Genomic DNA, 17,569 nt, shown 5'->3' on the forward strand with positions numbered 1-17,569 from the left:
CACATGTGGTAAATAATCTTGTCTATATTCATATGTGTTCACAGTTTTTCACTTTGAGAAGAAAAAAAAAAAAAAAAAAAAAAAAAAAAAAAAAAAAAAAAAAAGATTTTCGATGTACGATTATACCGCTTGCTTGACACTGGACAACACCAGGAGCTTTTAAGGTTCTACCACACAACCTGAAAAATACCTAGAGGAAGTGCTGTGTATCTACATCACACTATTGCACAAGATCATCACGCTTAAATGAAGTAACTTAGCTTCACATAACAGAAGAAGGAAAAGTGTGTAGAAAAGAAAAGCACAGAACCTGTTTATTTTAAGAGTGCATGCTTTCCACTCTTTCACTCTCTCCTGCTCTCCCTCACACTCTCTCTGTCTCTCCCTCCCTCACTCTCCATCACTCTCTCTCTCTCCCCCTCACACTATCCCTCTCTCTCCCCCTCACACTCTCTCTCTCTCTCCCCCTCACACTCTCTCTCTCTCCCTCTCTCCCACTCTCCCTCCCTCACTCTCCATCACACACTCTCTCTCTCTCCCTCACATTCTCTCCCTCTCTCTCTCCCTCACACACTTTCTCTCTCTCTCTCCCCCTCACACTCTCTCCCTCCCTCACTCTCCATCACACTCTCTCTCTCTCACTGTCTCCCCATCACTCTCTCTCTCACTCTCTCCCCCTCACACATGCTCTCTCTCTCCCTCACTCTCTCCATCACACTCACTCTCTCCCTCCCTCACACACGCTCTCTCTCACTCTCTCTCCTTCACACACGCTCTCTCTCTCCCTCACTCTCTCCATCACACTCACTCTCTCCCTCCCTCACACACGCTCTCTCTCACTCTCTCTCCTTCACTCACTCACTCTCTCCATCACTCTCTCTCTCACATTCTCTCTCTCTCTCCCCCTCACACTCTCTCCCTCCCTCACTCTCCATCACACTCTCTCTCTCTCCCCATCACTCTCTCTCTCACTCTCTCCCCCTCACACGCTCTCTCTCTCCCTCACTCTCTCCATCACACTCACTCTCTCCCTCCCTCACACATGCTCTCTCTCACTCTCTCCCCTTCACTCACTCACTCTCTCCATCACTCTCTCTCTCTCTCACACTCTCTCCCTCCCTCACTCTCCATCACACTCTCTCTCTCTCTCTCTGTCTCCCCATCACACTCTCTCACTGTCTCCCCATCACTCTCTCTCTCTCACTCTCTCCCCCTCACACTCTCTCTCTCTCCCTCACACATGCTCTCCCTCTCCCTCACTCTCTCTCTCTCTCCCTCACTCTCTCTCTCCCTCACACTCTCTCTCCCTCACACTCTCTCTCCCTCACACTCTCTCTCCCTCACACTCTCTCCCTCACTCTCTCTCTCCCCCTCTCTCCCTCCGTCACACTCTCTCTCTCTCCCTCACACTCTCCCTCTCTCCCTCTCACACACTCACTCCCGCTCTCTCCCTCACACGCTCTCTCCCTCACATGCTCTCTCCCTCTCTCTCTCACACACACACACACACACACACACTCTCTCTCCCTCACACACACTCTCCCTCACTCTCTCTCTCTCTCCCTCACACTCTCTCTCTCTCTCCCCCTCACACTCTCTCTCTCTCTCCCTCACACTCTCTCTCCCTCACACGCTCTCCCTCACTCTCTCTCTCTCCCCCTCTCTCCCTCACACTCTCTCTCTCTCCCTCACACTCTCTCTCTCTCTCCCCCTCACACTCTCTCTCTCTCTCCCTCACACTCTCTCTCCCTCACACGCTCTCCCTCACTCTCTCTCTCTCCCCCTCTCTCCCTCCGTCACACTCTCTCTCTCTCCCTCACACTCTCTCTCTCTCCCTCACACTCTCTCTCTCTCTCCCTCACACTCTCTCTCTCTCTCTCTCCCTCACACACTCTCTCTCTCCCTCACACTCTCCCTCTCTCCCTCTCACACACTCACTCCCGCTCTCTCCCTCACACGCTCTCTCCCTCACACGCTCTCTCCCTCTCTCTCTCACACACACACACACACACACACACTCTCTCTCTCTCCCCCTCCCAGTGGAGAGGCTCTCCTCCAGAGGGTCAGTGATGAGCTTTCCTCGAGTGGCCAAGATGATTTTAGTCACCCTCTCATCCACGCCCACCTCCTCAATCACAACCAGCTGTTAGACAGCCTTCAAGGAGAATTGAAAACCATCCACAGAATCACTCCAGCCGCACTTGAGAGGCTCCAAATCAAACTCAAGGATTAAAGATAAACACTAAAGAGAAGCACCTCCACCTCTCAGGCACTGCAGCTCAGATAAGGATAACCAGGCTTCTTACGCAGACCCTTACAGGAGCTCTTCACAGAGGAATGTTTACAGTAGACGTGGGAAATATGGCGATATTTTATCATTATCAGGGCTAGGGATACATCGATACCAAAACTGGTATTGGGAATCAGATTGATATCACACTCATAAAAATGCACAGCAACCGTGTGCCATAAGTCGAGTGTAGCTGCCGCAGTAATAAACAAAGGCAATGAAGGAGGATCCGCTCTCACAGAGAAGAATTACTGACTCCGTCAGTCGGACACAAAGGCGTCGCTCACTTTAAACATTCCGCCTCAGCATATTCCCACCTGGAACACACTGTGAGATTACAGGCCGTCTTAAACACATCTCCTAAATGCTTCCCAAATACAGGTGGAGACACGCAGGCCAACAAAACAGAGGTGAAAAAGTCAATATCTGTTATCAAAGTGCATATATGACAGCTTCCCTCTGGCTGAACAGAACTGCGGTGTATAATCGTTTATATGTCCCAATACACTTCTCTGAGCTACGGCTCAAAGATTAATAATTTCCATATTGAAATCCCTATTTAACCGTGCAAATTTGATTTTAGCCACTTACATCAACAATGCTGTCTTATGTGGGGAAGGTTAACCTGATTTCAGCGCTTGTGAACTGCCTGTGGATGAGTTAGAATAATCAAGGCGACCGAACGGCTACATGCTGTGACATCACAACCACAAAGAACTGGCAGAACTGGCAGCCACAAAGAACTGGCAGAACTGGCAGCCACAAAGAACTGGCAGAACAATATTCAGTGTTCAAGACTGAGGCAGAAAGTGTGGATGTTTGGTTTTCTTGGCCAAAACAACAGGCCTAGACTTAAATCTCAGTCACAATAAATTTGAACGATTTTGTGTAAACACTTAGTTTGATCAGTAACACTTCATGAAGCTGCCCTGTGTGTTCACAGTGTGCCTCCTTATGTTCACAACTACCTCCTTAAACTGTTATCCAGTGGTGTTAAACGTTTGCGGAAAACAGAAAACCGTTTGCAGTTGCTCTCCTGCATTCGCCAAATTTGAACGCACCGGCGGCCTCGATGTTAAGACAATGATGCAGTATTCAAAACTGTAAGCGTTATCTAGAAAGTGACCTGGGTCACTGTGAATCTGCTTCAGACCAGTTGCCCACGCCCCAGTTACAGCAACCTGCCTTAGACTAGCTGCCGACCCTAAATTGACGTTTTCATGGAGTCCTAGCTATTACTACTACTAATACTACTGCTATTAACATTAGTAGTATTATAACTTTGTGACCAAAGGAGGATGTGTCTCCCCTTGTGAGCCTTGACTCATCCCACGTTTTCTTCCTCAGCTCTGAGGGAGTTTCTCTTTGCCACAGGCGCCCCTGGCTTGCTCACTTGAGGGATTTTATATCCATGTTAAACTTGGTCTTTACTGGAATTCTGTGAAGCTGCTTTGTGACAACATCAGTTGTAAAAAGCACTACAAATAAATTTGATTTGATTGTAATAATAATTACTTGCCCTCTCCTTGGATCACCACCTTATCGTGGTGGAGGGGTTTGCGTGCTTGAATGATCTTAGGAGCTATGTTGTCTGGAGCAAAAGCTCCTGGTAGGGTCTCCCATGGCAAACTGGTCCTAGGTGACAGGTCAGACAAAGTGTGATCCATAATAACCCCTATGAAGACAGAAAAACAGGACTTGTGTACCCTGCCCGGAACAGGGTTACCGGGGCCCCACCCTGGAGCCAGGCCTGGGGGAGGGGCTCGCCAGCGAACGTCTGGTGGCCGGGCATTTACTCATGGTGCCCGGCCGGGCCCAGCCCGAAGGAGTTACATGAGTCCCCCCTCCCATCGACCCACCACCAATGGGAGGGGCAGTAGTAGGGGTTCGGTGCGTTGTGGATCGGGCAGTGTCCGAAGGCATGGGCCTTGGCGTTCTGATCCTCGGTTGCTGAAACTGGCTTTTGGAACTTGGAACGTTACCTCACTGGCGGGGAAGGAGCCTGAGTTGGTGCGCGAGGTTGAGAGATACCGGCTAGATATAGTCGGGCTCACCTCAACACACAGCTTGGGCTCTGGGTCCAATCTCCTTGAGAGGGGCTGGACTTTATTCTTTTCTGGAGTTGCCCATGGTGAGAGGCGAAGGGCAGGTGTGGGCTCTCTCATAGCCCCTCGACTCGGTGCCTGTATGTTGGGGTTTTCTCCGGTGGACGAGAGGGTAGCTTCCCTACGCCTTTGGGTTGGGGAACGGGTCCTGACTGTTGTCTGTGCTTATGCACCGAACAGCAGTTCAGAGTACCCAGCCTTCTTAGAGTCCTTGGGAAGGGTGCTTGAAAGTGCTCCTCCTGGAGACTCTATTGTCCTACTGGGGGACTTCAACGCTCATGTGGGCAATGACAGTGAGACCTGGAGGGGTGTGATTGGGAGGAATGGCCTCTCTGATCTGAACCCGAGTGGTGTTCAGTTTTTGGACTTCTGTGCAAACCACAGTTTGTCCATCACGAACACCATGTTTGAACACAAGGATGTCCATAAGTGCACATGGCACCAGGACACCCTAGGCCGCAGTTCAATGATTGACTTTGTAGTCGTGTCATCGGACTTGCGGCCATGTGTTTTGGACACTCGGGTAAAGAGAGGAGCTGAGCTGTCAACTGATCACCACCTGGTGGTGAGTTGGATCAGGTGGTGGGGGAAGATGCCGGTCAGACCAGGCAAGCCCAAACGCATAGTGAGGGTTTGCTGGGAACGTCTAGCAGAAGAACCTGTCAGATAGATCTTCAACTCACACCTCCGTCAGAACTTTGACCAGATATCAGGGGAGGTGGGGGACATTGACTCAGAATGGGCCATGTTCCGTTCCTCCATTGCTGAAGCGGCTGACTGTAGCTGTGGCCGTAAGGTAGTTGGTGCCTGTCGGGGCGGTAATCCTCGAACCCGGTGGTGGACACCCCAGGTGAGAGATGCCGTCAAGCTGAAGAAGGAGTCCTACCGGGCATGGTTGGCCTGTGGGACACCAGAGGCAGCTGGCAGGTATCGACAGGCCAAGCGATCTGCGGCTTCAGTTGTTGCCAAGGCAAAAACCCGTGTATGGGAGGAGTTTGGTGAGGCCTTGGAAACTGACTTTAAGTCGGCTCCGAAAAGATTCTGGCAAACCGTCAGGCGACTCAGAAGGGGAAAGCAGTGTGCCACTAGCACTGTATATAGTGGAGATGGTGTGCTGCTGACTTCGACTGAAGACGTCATTGGGCGGTGGAAGGAATACTTTGAGGACCTTCTCAATCCCACCGACACGTTCTCCAGTGAGGAGGCAGAGTCTGGGGACATGGGAATAGGCTTGTCCATTACTGAGGCCGAAGTCGCTAAGGTAGTTAAGAAGCTCCTTGGTGGCAAGGCTCCAGGGGTGGATGAGATCCGCCCTGAGTTCCTCAAGGCTCTGGATGTTGTGGGGCTGTCTTGGCTGACACGCCTTTTCAACATTGCGTGGACATCGGGGGCGGTGCCACTGGATTGGCAGACTGGGGTGGTGGTGCCTCTTTTTAAAAAAGGGGACCGGAGGGTGTGTTCCAACTACAGGGGAATCACACTCCTCAGCCTCCCTGGCAAGGTCTATGCAGGGGTACTGGAGAAGAGAGTCCGGCTTATAGTCGAACCTCGGATCCAGGAGGAACAGTGCGGGTTCCGCCCTGGTCGTGGAACACTGGACCAACTCTTCACCCTCTCCAGGATTCTGGAGGGTTCATGGGAGTTTGCCCAACCAGTCCACATGTGCTTTGTGGATCTGGAGAAGGCATTCGACTGTGTTCCTCGGGGTATTCTGTGCGAGGTGCTTCGGGAGTACGGGGTACATGGCTCTTTGCTACGAGCCATTCAGGCCCTGTACAAACAAAGCTGGAGTTTGGTTCGCATAGCCGGCAGTAAGTCAGACTCGTTCCCAGTGAGAGTTGGACTCCGTCAGGGCTGCCCTTTGTCACCGATTCTATTCATAATTTTTATGGATAGAATTTCTAGGCGCAGTCAAGGGATGGAGGGTGTCCGGTTTGGTGACCTCAGGGTCACATCACTGCTGTTTGCAGATGATGTGGTCCTATTGGGGACATCAGGCCGCGAACTTCAGCTTTCGCTGGATCGGTTTGCAGCCGAGTGTGAAGCGGCTGGGATGAGAATCAGTACCTCTAAATCCGAGACCATGGTTCTCAGGCGGAAAAGGGTGGAGAGCCCTCTCTGGGTCGGGGATAGGCTCTTGCCTCAAGTGGAGGAGTTCAAGTATCTCGGGGTCTTGTTCACGAGTGATGGTACAAGGGAGCGGGAGATTGACAGGCGGATTGGTGCTGGGTCAGCAGTGATGCGGGCTCTTTACCGGTCTGTTGTGGTAAAGAAAGAGCTGAGCCATAAGGCAAGGCTCTCGATTTACCGGTCGATCTACGTTCCCACCCTCACCTATGGTCATGAGCTTTGGGTAATGACCGAAAGAATAAGATCGCGAATACAAGCGGCCGAAATGAGTTTCCTCCGCAGGGTGTCTGGACTCTCCCTTAGAGATAGGGTGAGAAGTTCAGTCATCCGGGAAGGACTCGGAGTAGAGCCGCTGCTTCTTCACGTCGAGAGGAGCCAGCTGAGGTGGTTTGGGCATCTGGTTAGGATGCCTCCTGGACGCCTCCCTCGGGAGGTGTCACAGGCGAGTCCACCTGGGAGGAGACCCCGGGGAAGACCCAGGACACGCTGGCGCGACTATATCGCCCAGCTGGCCTGGGAGCGCCTCGGAATCCCCCTTGGAGAGCTGGTGGAAGTGGCTGGGGAAAGGGAGGTCTGGGCTTCATTGCTTAGGATGCTGCCCCCGCGACCCGAACCCCGGACAAGCGGAAGATAATTGATGGATGGATGGAATAATTACTTGCTTTTCTGTTTCAGCTCCATTAACGATATCAGACAGCAGCATCTCCCAATACACATGTAGCAGCTCATAACATGACCTAACCACTTGCTAGCTAAGCTATCGCTGCGCCCCAAACCACACACTTCTGTACTTCACACACACTACACTAATGAGTGCACTTCTAATGGTATATGCACAGTTTTCTCACACTACTTAGTGAGCTAGTATGTGGTTTGGTATGGGCGTAACTTACAGAGACGAATCGTCTTCATAGCTGACAAGTTTACTCTTTAGATGCTCCATCATTAAGGACGTGCTCCATGCCAGCTGAGGTCAGCTTTACAAACAGCACAACTGACCGTTTTTCGTCTCACGCTTCTGAGGATTTTGTTCTCGAGGCTGCCGTCACACTGTTCTTAACTCTCCCGTGAGTGGCAATGTGAAAACAATCCTAGGGAGCGCGAGAAAGACGTATAATGATGTCATCAACTAATCGACTATTAAATTAGTTGCCAACTAATTTGGTCATCGATTTTAGTCAACTAAGCCAAATAATCATTAATGAACTAACTACGGTTCATTACTAAGTGAAAAGTCAGTGCAGTGCAGTTTGTAAGACACTGAATAAAATTTGTTGTAGCTTATCGTAATTATTTTATCATGTATGGCATTATAAGCTCTACTTTGTCTATTCTGAAATTGTCTTATATTTTTGTCCTACTGCTCAACCCTACATTAGCTGATTTTCATTCTCTTTGTAATTATCTTTTCATTGTCTTTGTAAAACAGGCTGTAGAGAGACAACATCGTCCAACTGTGTGCATAACAAAAGTTTGCATAAATCGGAAAGAGGGCGACCAAAATGTTGCATTTTGAAAAATTGCTTTGGTATGCAAGACTTCATTTATAAACTCTATGCTCTAATTAATCTACTGTTGTTTGAATAAACTGCACAAATAAATCGCTTTCAGTGTGTAAAAAAAAAAGCTTTAACAGTTCTGTTACAACAAAGTCACTGTTTCTCTGACTTCGGTTTGTGCATTTTCTCCATCTTTCCGTCATGAAACCAAACACAAACCAGAATATTGAGTTCAGTATTAAAAATAATGATTTGAAAATACTGGCACTTTAAACGGTTGAACGAGCTCCACGTCACTAGTTAACGGACACTGCTGTTCCCCATTTAGTCTCAACCAGACTGTCAGGCTGAATCATGTGACTAAAACCGGTTTAACTCAATGTTTTCTTATCTACAACAAAACAATGTATGTCAACAGAGGGTTATCAGACGTCAGTTAAGTCCATCTGCACAAATATTATGTTCATGAGAGGGTGGGGGTGGGTTAGCCCTAGTCACAGCATTTAGAGAGAAAGCAGGTCAGTGGCGTTAAGAGAGAATCAGCCAGTGCCTCCTGTCTACTCACAACAAGCTTAAATCTATGCCCTCAATGTCACCATGACAACCGGGCTTTCACTTCAATTACGAGGATGGGGGTGGAGGGGTGTTGGGGGGGTGCTCAGCCAGAGGAGTGAATGAGAGCGGCAGGGAAAGTCCATCCAGCTCAGCCATCAACCAGAGTCATCATCTTCCACATCATCCTCCCCCAAACCGCTCAGCCCAGGCAAACGCGTGCATGCCAGACGCCCTAGTCTGGGTTGGGGGGTTTGGTGGTGGTGGTGGTGGTGGTGTAGGCTTTCACTGGTGGCTTTAGGGCAAAAGTGGGTCACACCGGTGGATCATGGCAAGTCTAAGAGGCAGAGCAGTGAAAACAATGAGTTCAGAAACCAATTCCCTGCAGACTTGCATCCACAATAATGATTTTAACATGAAATATTATTTGGTTCACCAAGTTCTACAACTATGCAAACACAAATCTAGGCATTTTGATTTATTTGTTAAAAATTTGCTGCTTACCACACCAGTTATCAATAGGACAATGGGTCAAAAATTTCCTTTAACACCCCACAGCTACCATAAATTTCAAATCTCGCTATTTGTATGGTGTTAGGGGGTGCCTAGACCCCTTATGTTCGCCACTTGTGTGTTCTACATCAATTTAAGTCAAAAACTAAAAGGCAGCTGAATGTCTTGTTGCTAACGGTGAAACCGATTTTACTAAATGTTCGCTTAATTAAATCCTAATGATGGAGTCCTTCAGAGGGGTTTGGTCTGAAATACTCTGTTCTAGAGAAACTTACCGAGTCAGAGCTGTTCACAGTGCTGGTGATAGGAACCAGACGTCCATCTCTAAAAGCTCCCTCACAGAAAGTTCCTACACGAAATGGTTATGAATGAAACACTGACGATCCTTCAAGGGTTCTGTTGCAAAGGCAATAGCTCTGTTTAGAACCATAAGTTCCATATAGAAGCATTTTATACTTAAATGGTTCTCTGCATAGTGAAATGGTTCATCAGATTAATGGAGAATGTGCTGTATCTAGTAAAATGGTTCTGCTACCGTCAAGCTTGTATAAAACGGAAGAGCCATGTAGTTCTTCTATACAGAACCATGTTTAAAAATGTTCTACATACAACCAAACAACACAACATATTCTCCATTAATCTGAAGAACCATTTCACCATTCAGAGGTGTGCAAGAAAGTGTTCTACAAAATATACAACATGGTTCTAAATAGAACAACTGCCTTTATTAAAAGAACTTTTTCTGAAAAGGATTTGGTCTAAAATGCATATTTCCAAACTCAATTCATGGTGGGCACATACATGCAGGGCCCTGTGAGGCAAAATAGTCCCCAAAGAAAACTTATTACTCCAGATTTTCCACTATTTTCTATCAACAATATTCCACATAAAGTCAGAAGACTTGTGTAGGTTCACCGGTGGTTCTGGATGGTAAATAAAATGTCTATATCTGTGTTGTAGTCATGGCGACCCCTGGTTCCTATCACCACCACTGTAAAGACAACTGAACTATTTCACACCAAACTTTCACACCGATCTGAATCTCTCTGTTTACGTCTCACACACTGGAATATTAAAAGATATCAGTAAAATTAATATTATCCTTATTTCACCCATTGCTCTAAATGTCTGAGCCGAAATGGGGCTCTCTTTCATATTTTGATAATGTGGCATACGCCCGCCCCCAGGGCCCCGACGATGACGGTCAAGAGAGCTGGCAGAAAGGTGGGGCTCGAGCACTCAGCCGCGACGCACCTTGGTGAGGACACCAGGGAGAGTGCCGCGAGTGCTGAGAGGGCGAAGCACAGAGCCCGAGCTCCCCCAATGGACGCGAGTCACGGGAGTAACAGCGGGAAGAGGAGGACGACGCTGGTGCCGACCACTAGAGGCACTAAAGGAAGGAGCGAGTCCCTAGCTCCGTCACCCGGTTCCCGCTCCCTTTTACGCAGCGAGGGCGCTACGTTTGACCCACGCAGTTGAGCCGCCAGCTGGGGGAGGTAACGGGGAGGAGGAGCAGCGAGCTCTTGTTCCCTCTTGGCTCTGGTGCTCGGGCTGCCCTTAATGAGGAGCAACAGATGACAACCAGTAAGATGGTCAGGAGCCTGCTAACGGAGTGGCAACCCTCGGTGTGCGTGGGGGCAGGAATGCCCCTCTCGCCACTCCTCAAGGCTCCAGTACCAGCTCCCAGGAGGATTGGAGCCTTTCTTCCCCCTCCCCCGCTCTGAGGGCGCTTGAAGCACGTCACCTTTCCCCTCCCATCCCTGCTCCAGGGGCACTCGGAGCACGCCACCTTTCCCCTCCCATCCCCGCTCCGAGGGCGCTCGGAGAACGCCACCTTTCCCCTCCCATCCCCGCTCCGAGGGCGCTCGGAGAACGCCACCTTTCCCCTCCCATCCCCGCTCCGAGGGCGCTCGGAGAACGCCACCTTTCCCCTCCCATCACCGCAGCCGAAGAGGTCGCCGGGGCAATGCCTGCTGCCGCCAAAGAGGTCGACAGGGTAACACCTGCCGCCGCAAAAGAGGTCACCGGGGCAATGCCTGCCACTGCCAAAGAGGTCACTGGGGCAACGCCTGCTGGCGAGGAAGCTTCTGTAGGCCCGCCTGCCATGGCCCCACCTGCACCTCAGGACGGCATTGCAACCCTGTCTGTGTCGGTGGCTGGCACAGGCTTCCCTGGTGTGCCTGCCTCCCAGGTTCACGACCGGTGTCGAGGGAGTCCCTGCCCACGGGACGGCTTGGTCCTCTTGCCCTCCTGCCTGGAGCTGGGTATTTCCCTGGTGGTGTGTTGGGGGTATGTGGCATGCGCCCACCCCCCGACGATGACGTCCGAGAGAGCTGGCAAAAAGGCGGGGCCCGAGCATTCAGCCATGACTCACCTCGGCGAGGAAGCCAGGGAGAGAGCCGTGAGTGCGGAGGGGGTGGAGTGCAGAGCCCGAGCTCCCCCGACGGATGCGAGTCACAGGAGTGACAGCAGGAGGAGGACGACGACGCTGGTGCCGGCTATGGGAGGCACCAGAGAAAGGAGCGAGTTCCAAGACCCTCTGTTACACAGTGAGGCCGCTACTTTCGACCTAGACGGTCGAGCCACCAGCTGGGGGCGGTAACGGGGAGGCGGTAATGGGGAGCTCTTGTTCACTCTTGGCTCTGGTGTGCCTTTCAAATGAGCTGAGAGGAAACAGAGCGAGCAAAGCAGCAAAAAAAGGGACTGAAAGAGCTGAAAAGCTCCACTAAAGAGAAGGACTGAAAGGTCTAGCTAGCGTCGGCCACTGAAAAGTGGCCAGCTTGGCGCAGTGTTGGTTTTGTTTGTTGTTTGGTTTGTGTTCCGAGACTTAAAAGTAATGGCTGCTGCAGATCTGAATCCTGCCTCCAGCGTCCTCGTTGAGCCCGGGTAAGAACATGCCTGATTGGACAATAAAAATCAATCCCAAATTTTTGTGCTGGGTTTGAGAGCAGAGATATAGAAATTTTGCCAAAAGGAGTTTGCATGTGTGAAAGCAGGAACAGGTAGTTGGGGAGACCCCATGGGGAAAGTGGGTGGTCTGTCTGGCAGGTCTGTCAGCACCTCAAACAATAGGGGAGTCGTGAGAAGCAAGTACCAACATGAACCACAGCAGGACCACCCTGGGAAACAGGAGGGAGAATGGAACAGAGAGAGCTTCACAAAGGCTCTAGAGGTCATCTAGAAATCTCTTCCCAAACATAATCATACAGATTATGGATGCACCAATAATGCCAACCAATCAGCTCTCACTAGCAGTAACGCCAACCAATCGGCGCTTGGTGGCAGTAACTCCAACCAATCGGCTCTCAGTAGCAGTAACGCTAACCATGGGCGGGGGGTTGCCGGACTGGAGACAGAACGAGACAGAATGAGACTAGTAAAGCACCACGGAAATAGTGGAAATGAATAAATAAGTCATTCTGTCTGTGATGAATCATATCTCTGAAAAAGGGGAGCGATCAGACGTGTCAGGCGGAACTGCCCACTACTGTTAAGGCAAAGCTTCCTCTGCAACATCAACTCGGAGATGGAGAACATTCATAAACGCAGCCGACTGGTCCACGTTACTGCATTTACCAAGAAACTACACACTGCAAACGTTCGGGGCGTCTGTGCAGAGGGTTTTATTAGCAGGCACTGCAGCTGCAGTTTGAGGTGTGAGATGTTCACTCTGAGCTTCAGGCTCAGGAGCAAGTTTGAAAAACATGGTTCTTTAGCAATGAAAACAGTTCTATATAGAACCATGAACACTCAAAGAAGCGTTTGCGTGATTAAATAGTTTGTTGCATCGTGAAACGTTTCCCCAGACTGTTGGAGAATGTGCTATAGATGGTTCTATATAGACATTTTGAGAAAACCGGTTATTATAGCACTATTGTCTATATTGTGTACAAGCTTGGCATCATAACAATAGCAGAACACATACACACACACAGACACACAGTCTGTCTTAATTTCTTTAAGTAACAGTGAAACATTCGTGCATTACGGAGATCCTGTTGGTGTGGGTTTACTCTATTTAAGTCATGCACACAAAAGCTGCCTGATTGCTAACAGCGCCCCCTTGTGGCAAGAACTGTCAGCATTATCCATCAGTAAGTAAGTGTGCAGCCATGAGGCCCTAAACAGCAGCTGATAATGTTTCCTAGGTAAAGCCGGCAAAGGCTCTGTGATTGGTCGTTTTGCATGTCAGTCAAACTGGTGATTTGGTGAGTTGGTGAACAACTTTGATTCGGTAATAAAAGCTGTTTGAAGTAAATTCATTATTGACTATTACGAATACTTTGCTTACCAAGTACCAAGTCGTCACAAAGTGAAAAAAATGAAACCCTGTATAGAAAAATAAGATGCATCAATAATCATAATCGCATTGCAGCCCAAATCGTAATCGAATCGTGAAGTGCCTAGAGATTCCCACCCCTACTGTTCACTGCAGATTTCACCACCGGCTTTTGCTGATGCTGCTGCTTTAGCCGATAAAACAGCTTGGAATTAAAGACGGCTTTTAAGTAAATTTTAAAATAAGATAATTGTTTATTAGTTCCACAACAGGGAAATTCACACAACCCTTGGCAATTCAAAAAGTATAAATACGTAAAAACAAAAACAAAAAAAAAACATAAAAGAACAGAAAATAAGCTCATTTTGGATTTCTACCACTTTATAATTAAGACCACCCTTATAAAAGAGTTTATGTAGGGTTTATAAACAGTTAATTAATGTGTAACAAACCGCTGTTACATCTGGGAAACTGGTAACTTTACAGGAGAAGATAAAAACAAAGTGATTTCAGACCATTTATATCAGTCTGTTAATTAAATTTTAACACAATGTAAAGAACAGCTGATTTCCTATTGATCAAAAAATTAAAAACAGATTAAAATATTAAAACAAAAGCGGAGGTTTGTTCTGACAGCGGTGATGCACCATGTGCTGTAAGGGGCGAGTGTTCTCAGGTCATAACAACAACAAAGGGCTGCCTGTGTTAACCCATTAACACCCACACAGCTCTGCTCTTCAGCCTTTGGGTAATTCATTAACTCCTATTAGCAACACAAACGCTCACCTCAGCTCTAATCACTCACAGGTGCTGCAGCAGGAGTGCCCGGCCTGGAAAACATGCATCCTCCGCCAAGCATCAGACCACGGAGAGGTCCGCTGAGCCGGCAGGCCGAGAGCCTTTTACGCGATTAGCTCGTAGACGCTCATCATCGCTGTTATGATTATAATAATTACAGACGCTTTTATCAAAAGGCATCAAAGCAGCAGCCGAGGGATGCGCCGGTTAATGGGCCACTTGTAAGAGAGGGCTTGAAGGGGTGGGGGTGGGGTTGGGCATCGAGAGACGGAGCGGGCCGGGGAGCCACGGCCCGGTCACACAATACACACACACACACACACACACACACACACCACACACCACCTCATCTGCAAGTTAAAAACCCCTCTCAGAGAGAGAGGGAGAGAGGGAGAGGGAGAGGGAGAGGGAGAGGGAGAGAGAGAGAGAGAGAGAGAGAGAGAGAGAGAGAGAGAGAGAGAGAGAGAGAGAGAGAGAGAGAGAAAGAAAGAAAGAAAGAAAGAAAGAAAGAAAGAAAAGAGAAGAGAAAAAAGAGGGGGTAGAGAAAAAAGAGAAAGATGAGAAAGAAAAAGAGAAAAGAGGGGGAGAATAAAATAGAGAGACGGCGGAGGAAAGAGAGAGGGAGAGATATAGAGATGGAGACAAAACAAAGAAAGAAAGAAATAAAGAGAGAGAGAGAGAGAAAGAGAGAGAGAGAGAGAGAGAGAGCGAGCAAGCAAGCTGCAGAGGGACGGCCAGTGCCAGGACTGGCTTCATTCCAGCTTCTTTCACCCATAAAGAGCTTCACTCTGTGCTGCAACAAAAGTCCAGGTGGTAATCAAAAGTAGCTTCTTCAGCAACCTGATAAATACGCAGCTCACCTGTGCGGCTCTGAATAACGTGGCTCCATCACCAACTAAGACCCCGTCTTTAATTCTCGGTTTTGTTTATTTTATACAGCTATTAAAGTAGAGTCTGCAGCAGATAAATTGGCTTATTAGCAACGTTGCTCACTTTGCAGCTAAGAGACAAAACACTGCACGGTCTACAGTTACGCTGTCGCCAAAGCGGATTTTCTTCTCTTCATATTAGAAATGTGCGTGAAAACCACTACATGCTAAAATTAGCTATGCCAGCTAATCAATAAACAAATAAACAAGTTATACATCATGCTATGCCGTTATATGTCATGCTATATGTCATGTCATGTTATATTCCATGCTGTCATATGTCTTGCTATACGTCATGCTATGTCATGCTATATGTCATGTCATTATGTCTTATGTCATGTCATTATGTCATGTCGTCATGTGGTTATGTCATGTTATATGACATGCTATGTCATATGTCTTGCTATATGTCATGTCATGTTATATATCATGCCATATGTCATGCTATATGTCATTATATCATGCTATATCGCCCTCAACGTCTCAAACACTTAAAAGTTAGAACTCGGAAAAAAGTCAGAAGAAAGTATTGAGCTCTTTTACTTACATTTATTTGGCTCAAGCCACCTAAAACCTAATGACTGTGGAAAATACTGTTGTACTGAATAACTGGGATCAGGTGATGAGGTAATAACTGTGAGAGGCATAAACCCATTCATAATGATTTTGGATATAATGAGCTTTTGGAAAAAGCCACAGCTGACATCAACGGAAAATTTTCTAATTTCTCTAGTAAAGGTGGCATTAATCATAACATGGCATGTATAACAGAAAATTCTGGAAAAGGGTCTCTAACATGTAAATGAAGCTCTTCATTTATACTTTAATGTATTTACATAATGACAAACCTTTTTTTCTGCATTTCTTTTGAGATCAGATGTCAGAAAAATTGAATAAAGTGACAGGTCATGTATCGTGAAGATTTCCTGAAGTATTGTGATATATTTTAGCCATTTTGCTGATCCTGTAATTGTGATTGTGCATCAAAAACATGTCTATAGGTATTGTGATATATTTTTTTTTTTATTTGAAGTTATTGGGGGCTATTTAGCTATTCTAACTAAGAATGCTCTAAATTTTGGCCACTAAAAATTTCAGCCAAAAACTTTGGTTTTCTGCCAAAAGAACTCCTGAATAAAATGATTGCATAATTAAACTGTTAAGATGTAAACAGAGCGGTTCAGAGCAGTTTGGTGTGAAACGCTCCATTCTAGAGAAACTTCCAGTCAGAACTGTTCACACTGGTGGTGATAGGAACCAGACGTCCACGTCTTAAAGGTCCTTCAAAGAAAGGTCCTACATGAAATGGTTATGAATTCACTGCCTGATGTCTGAGACGCTGTTTTCATGATGGAGGGATACATGCAGCAAAAAAACTTTTTCCAGGTTTTCCACTATTTTCCATCAACATTCCAAATAAACTCAGAAGACTCGTGTAAGTTCACTGGTGTTTCTGGACGGTAAATAAAATGGCTGTTGTAGACTTGGCGACCCCTAGTTTTTATTACGATCGAACGATTTGGTGAAAATATTTAACTGTGATTTTTCTGATCTACATTGCACTTGCGATTTAAATGTGACCATTTTCCATTAATTAAACTTCAACTAGTTTTTTTTTCCCCAAGAACAGCAGCAGAAATGTTTTCAGACTATTCAAAAGTAGCCTGGGTTCCTATCACCACCACTGAGTCTCTACAGTCAACCATTTCACGCCAAACCACTCTGAGATTGTTTACACAGATGGAATTCCTTTTTAATTAAACAGTCCTATAAGATCTAGGCAGCAAGTGGAGTTTGGACTAATTTAACATGAAGAAAAGAAGCACCCAGGCCCCAAAAAAACAACCTCAACCTCATGAAAAAGAAACAAGGAAAGGTGGAGAGAGAGAGTCGGGAAGGATGATGAAACAGCCGTTGAGCCCGGCAGGTAACGGCTCCACCCAGGAGTGGCCCAGGTGTTTGAACACGTCAGAACGCCAGCACTTCCAAGGCTGACTGTGGTGAACAATGAGCTGTTCCTGACAGACTTATCAGGCCACTTCAAGATCACACAAAGGTGTGTCACACTCTGAAAACAAACAGCAGCACAGTGAGTGAAAACTGTGTTCAGTGTTATTTAAGATGCTTCCAGTGTGCATACCAACTTCTCCTTCACACACATAAGGTCTTCTGACTTTGTATGCATGAAAATGAATGAAATGTATGTATGAGACCCCTAAGCAGAATAAGAGTGAATTCGTCATAACTGAGCATGATTTTCATGGGCAGGGAAGCTCCAACAGCTCAGAGCATTCGTCGTTGATTCCACAGCACTGGATGATCTTTGAAATCGCACTGAAAGAGCTGTGAGTGCAGAGACACCCGACATGCGCAATCCAGTATGGAATGAGTCTGACTATGGTGTTGATGTCCGTACAGCTGGAGGAGGTTCAGAGTGAGACCTTGTAGTTACATAATAAACTTTATGCTCATTT

General features: G+C 47.5%; 1 protein-coding gene across 3 annotated transcripts in view; it reads right to left on the reverse strand.

Annotated features, from left to right (window-relative positions):
- foxn2a (forkhead box N2a) overlaps positions 1 to 17,569 on the reverse strand; it is a 66,306-nt gene that overhangs the window by 24,857 nt on the left and 23,880 nt on the right. The window contains exon 1 of one of the 3 annotated variants that reach the window (XM_037538686.1): positions 14,155 to 14,277. The exons of the other annotated variants lie outside the window; for them this stretch is intronic. The gene's annotated coding sequence lies outside the window, so the exon portion shown is untranslated. Of the gene's footprint in view, positions 1 to 14,154; positions 14,278 to 17,569 lie in introns of those variants that run through there. 3 annotated transcript variants of the gene reach the window in all.

The sequence above is a fragment of the Pygocentrus nattereri genome, chromosome 5 (genome assembly GCF_015220715.1).
Source record: "Pygocentrus nattereri isolate fPygNat1 chromosome 5, fPygNat1.pri, whole genome shotgun sequence".
In the NCBI taxonomy this organism is placed as follows: domain Eukaryota; kingdom Metazoa; phylum Chordata; class Actinopteri; order Characiformes; family Serrasalmidae; genus Pygocentrus; species Pygocentrus nattereri.